The sequence below is a fragment of the Triticum aestivum genome, chromosome 1A (assembly GCF_018294505.1).
Source record: "Triticum aestivum cultivar Chinese Spring chromosome 1A, IWGSC CS RefSeq v2.1, whole genome shotgun sequence".
Classification (NCBI taxonomy): domain Eukaryota; kingdom Viridiplantae; phylum Streptophyta; class Magnoliopsida; order Poales; family Poaceae; genus Triticum; species Triticum aestivum.
This window is the reverse complement of record NC_057794.1, coordinates 350,222,635-350,228,419: the sequence shown is the minus strand read 5'-3', so window position 1 is coordinate 350,228,419 and position 5,785 is coordinate 350,222,635.

Sequence of the window (5,785 nt, the reverse complement as noted above, 5' to 3'; positions counted from 1 at the left end):
CCACGCCCTCCGCGCCTCCGCGAGCCACGTGCGCCCGACGACGCGCCCAGATCCGCGCCTCCACGAGCCACGCGCGCACCCATCGCTGCACGCCTCCGTGAGCTCGCACGCTCCCGCTCGCCTCCGTCAGCTCGCTACGCCGTCTCCAACACCCCCTACAGAACGAGCGCCCCGCACCGCCCGAGCTGCGCAAGAGGGCGAAAACCGGGAGACCCGGTGCCGCGCGGGCTTTCCCGGCGGCGCTTGCCGGTGGCGGTGGGGGAGGAACGCGACGGGGGAGGAGGAGTTTGGGTCGGCTAGGGTTAGCGCCCGTGTCGCCCGCGGGAGGGCGACGCGGGGCAAATTCAGCTCCTTTGTCGATTTGTGATGCATATCTCGCCCAGGGTAGTGGCACTGGCACCACATGCTTGCTTTTTGTTAGTCAAATGGACTCTTGCATAGTTTCCCCAAGTTGCTTCTGGTTTGTGAAAAGATTAACGTCCAAACCTCTCTACAGACCCATAAGAATCCTCGTTGAATAACAAAAGTTCGCAAATATGGTCTTGGACACCATAATCCAAACATATATACTATCCCGGCCTATTTTATTAGCCCTCTTCGTATTTTATGCTAAATTTGAACTTAGATCTAACTGACAAAATATTAATGCATGTAACAAAAAATAATATTATTAAAAACTATGTTCAAATACAAATTCAACGATATAATTTTTGATGGTATGCATTATTATTTTCTTAGTCAAATCGATGGTCACAAAATACTAAAGAGCCAATAAATCAGGACGGACGTAGTAAATAGCTTTAAGGGTCTCATTTAAAGAGATGCCCTGCAGTTCATACGACTAGCATGCAACCGAGTGCAGCGTGGGTCGCTGGTTGACCATATTGCATGCACTAGCTCTCACATCAAACGTCATCAAATTTATTATTTTCTAGATCGCCGTGATTCAAATATCGTGTGCCTCTAAATATACTAGCTACTAGATGATACCCCGCTCGTTGCAGCGGGAACTCAAGCCAATAAAACCATAAAATAGACAATACAAATTTATACATACTCATAATTTTGCTTGTTACATGAGAGACGCAAACATACGCAAGGCCTCTTGCCAACTGATTACTTGAACTTGTGTTAGTAGTTTGCTCCTTTGATGTTGCCTAGATCGGCATTGTTTCTTGTTTTGTGCAATCTTGAGACATTTTACAGTCTTAACAATGACATAAATACATGGTGTCTAACCCTTGAACTGACCTCTCAATGTTATAAGGAAAAACCAACAACAGGGATGAAAAAATTTAGTTACTATTATGGTAATTAGTTAACGATTGAACATTGTATTCAATAAGAATGATAACAGATGAAATGAGTAAGTTGACATTGATGATAAAGGGTGCTTAAAATGCAAGTATAATCCAGAACATAGGACATAATATGAATAAATTCTAGTTTTTTGTAACCGAAACTTAAAAACCTTAGGAGTGTAAACACTAGAATAAAAATTGACATGGGTATGAGGTCTTGTTTCTAACAACTATATATTTATGCTCGGGGTCATCATGATATTAATTTGTGCTCTGGAAAACACCCGTTAAGATGTGCTTGCAATGCAATGAAGTGTGGGGTGTGTCCAAATTACATCTTGACTAGTGCATGACCTGCATGCCAACCACAGACAATTACTGTCTCGTGGGGTTACCTTGGTTATTAGGAATAAAATTCAGATAAAGAAACATTGGGCATTTAATGACTACACCTCATGAACCTTTATGTCCTAGTGTTTAGAATAACGTTCTGTGTCCTCCATGCTCCTAACCTCCTCCTTGATCAATGTTCGAGATCCTGGGTACCTGCAGGGTCGTAGAATGAGAAAGAGACAAGAGACAACTCCATAGTAATCAGACACATACATGATGTTAATTATTCAAAGCCATTCCATCGATCCCTCATAAAAATACATTGGGTTGCAAGGCTATGCCTCAACCCATTGCCTTCTTGAATTACTCACACATGATGACCAGATATCAAGAGGAAATCATCAAAGAAGACATACAGATGAATAATTTATTGATAATATGTCTTACAATGGTTGCGGGATGCGATACACGATTACAAGTATGGCTAACTTGGAGGAGAGATGTTGCTATGATGGAGATGGCGGCGAATATGGTGATGAGATGGGAAATGGTGGCGACTAGGGTTGGAAGATGGCTGCTGTGGTGTTCTCGATGCTCTCCTCATCATTTGTTTTACCTTTTTGTGATTCTGGTATGGGACCTCATAGAGCTGTCATCACCTGGTACGAGCATGTGCACTCGTACTAGACGTCGTCTTGTGCTCTGGATAGAGGGCGCACCTTTAGTTTTCTTCATCCCTTATCCATTTTCACAATTTCTTGACGATTTACCTTGATACTTGGCCTATTTTCCCGAGGAAACTAATTAAAAGAAGATTTCGCGATCTCTCACATTCATTGGTCATTAGAAGCAATATCAGAGTGATTTTCTATGGATTTCCAAGATCCGATCTGACATGGTCTTGGGCTCTTCACCGGCCAAGCTCAACACCTCATCTCTAATGGTGGTGCTTGGTTCCATACTCAAAGTCAGTGTGGATTAATTCCGAGGTCTGGATGGGTGCGTCAGTGTGGTATTCGATCTGGTCTGACACCCAGCTTGAAAACGTGAGTTCGCGAGAATTTGCAGTGTATTCTAGGTTCCCGAACCTGACGATTCATCCAGGAGCAAAACTATTGCTCTAGCCAAGGTGGTCAGTCGAATCCGCATGGAGGGTGATGCTACCAAAGACAAAAAGTCATCCTGGAAAAAAGGTCAAGCCACAACTGACATGATCATAGATCTGGATGTGTGCCCTCGAATTTCTTCGGTTACGCATAGGGACCTATATGGGCTACAATTGTCGGAGCTAAATCCGGTGATCTCGGGTAGTGAGACCCGATCAGGTAGCTTGGTATGGTGTTAACATGAGACATGGTGTTTACCTAGGTTCAGGCTCTCCCGAAGAGATAATACCATACTCCTGCTTTGATTGTATTGTTGTCAATGGGTACGAAGTATAGGTGATCTACCATGACACCGAATGTGAATGAGTTCGGGCGTCTACGGCCTTCACTCTTGGTTTATATAGATACCGGGGGTGCCTAGGGTTCACATATGTCGGTTGTATCTAGGGACAAACGTGTCGGGGACTACCTCTATATCTGGAGTATGCTCCAAGTCTTCGAGAGATTCCTTCTTGGCACTCTCGGGCTTAGACGAACGAGGCCCATCAGTTGATAATCTTAGGGGGTCATCGGTCCAGTCCATGCGACTGGTGACCGACATGGTGAGTACCCCCTAATCTAGGACTCCATCAAACGATGTGATGGGCATAAAAATATCACTCATCGTGTTGTCTGAAGAAATAAGGTGAGTTGGTGGCGTTGTGGCTAATGGCGTTACAGACTCTGGCTTGTTTATATTGATGCCAACACTCTTGGACTTCTTGGCTGGCTTCTAGACCTTTTGTTAAACCATATCGAAAGTGAAACTAATCCCTGAGTGGTTTTGATAATTAATAATAACATATACATCATTGATCTAGCATTCATTGCAAATATATTTCAGAAAAGATCAATGATTGGAATGGCAAGGACTAATGGATGTGGACCCCTCAAAATGTCAAGGACAAGAATTAGCTACTCCAAGACTCTACATTTTTGGTTTAGTGATCCAAAATCACATTGAGTCCCTTAGGAAAGTCAATACTATTAAAAGGGGATGAGGTATTGCTGATGAGGTTGTTGCTCAAGTGCTTTGTGGTATTGCTCCAAAAACCCTCAATCACTTTCTCACAACACATCTATCCAAAGCCTAATTTCCTATCTCAGTCCCACCAAAATTATCCTATCCGGACCCACCGAGATGATCACTACCATTGCCACTGCTAAACCCTAGCAATTCGGCTTGACCGAAAAGGATCTCGGTCCCACCAAGATCGATTGACCAAGTTTCTGTGATGACATTATTTCACTTTGGAATCACCGAGTTGAAACAATCAAAATTTCCGAGACAGAGTTCTACCCTAGCCATTGCACTTCGGTCCCTCCGAGTTGTTCCACTTCGGTCCCAGCGAAAAGCCCAACGTTCATATCTTTTACAGTAATCGGTCTCACCGAGTTTTACATTTGGTCTCATCGATTTGGGTCAAAAGTGTGTAACAGTTGGATTTTGGGTGAATGCTATTTATACCCCTCCACCTCCACCTACTCTCTAAGAGAGCCATTAGAACGAAACACAACTTCCACCATTCATTTTCTGAGAGAGAACAACCTACTCATGTGTTGAGATCAAGAGATTCCATTCCTACCATTTTAACCTTAATTTCTAGCTTCTTCAAGTCGCTTTCCGCTCCAATCCTTCTCCTACCCAAGCCAAATCTGTGTGAGGGAGATTGAGTGTTGAGGAGACTATCATTTGAAGCACAAGAGCAAGGAGTTCATCACCAACACAATATCTATTACCCTTTGAAGAGTGGTGTCTCCTATATTGGTTAGGTGTCACTTGGGAGCCTCTAAGATGTGGAGTTGAATCAAGGAGTTTGTAAAGGCAAGGAGATCGCTTACTTCCTGAAGAACTACCCGAGTGAGGCTAGTCCTTCGTGGACAGAGGCCATGGTGGAATAGACAATGTTGCTTTTTCATGGACTCTTCGTGGGTGGAGCCCTTCGTGGACTCGTGCAACCGTTATCCTCTGTGGGTTGAAGTCTCCATCAATGTGGATGTAGATAGCACCACCCATCGGAACCACGCAAAAAATATTTGTGTCTCCATTGCATTTGAAATCTCCAAACCCCTCCTTTTCTTACATGTGCAATGTTTTACTTTGTGCTGCTATACTCTTAGAATTGCAAGCGTATGCGACCCTCAACGTGGGCCGACCTAGTACTCGCTGTGGGCAGGATGTACCGCGGGCGAATCCTATGTAGCGCCCTCAGCGGGGAACCCCTATTTCTCGGGACTCCTCGCGTCTGGGAGGAACCCACATTGGCCGGCCTAGCGACGCGGATACAAAGCCTGTTTTTTTTTTGTTTTTTTCTTCCGTTTTCTGTTCTCGCTTTTGCTTTACATTTGTAATTTTATTTATGTTCCGAAATAGTCCACATACACACACACACACACACACACAAACACTCTTCAAAAACACATTTAGAAAAATATTGAACAAGTAATTAAAATGTTGAATAAGTTTAAAAAATGTTGAAAAATATTTGAAAAATATTAAACAAGTATTTGAAAATATTGAAAAAGTATTCGAAATTGTTGAAAAATATTTTAAAAATGTTTAACAAGCATTTGAAAATTTGAAGAATTATTTGAAATTTTGAACGAGTATTCGGAAAATGTTGAAAAAGTATTTAAAATGTTGAAGAAGTATTTGAAAAATGTTGAACAAGTATTTGAAAGATGTTGAACAAGTATTATAAAATTTTGAATAAGTATTAAAAATATTGAATAAGTATTTGACAAATGTTGAATAAGTATTAAAAATTGTGGAATGAGTATTCAAAAAATGTTGAACAAGTATTTGAAAATGTTCAATGAGTATTTAAAAATGTTTAATAAGTATTAAAAAATGTTGAACGGGTATTTCAAAAATATTGAACACGTATTTAAAAAAAATGCTTAATAAGTATTAAAATGTTAAACAATTATTTTTAAAATGTTGAATAAGTTTTCAAAAAATGTTGAACGTGTAGACAAAAAATACTGATCACTTATTAAAAATAT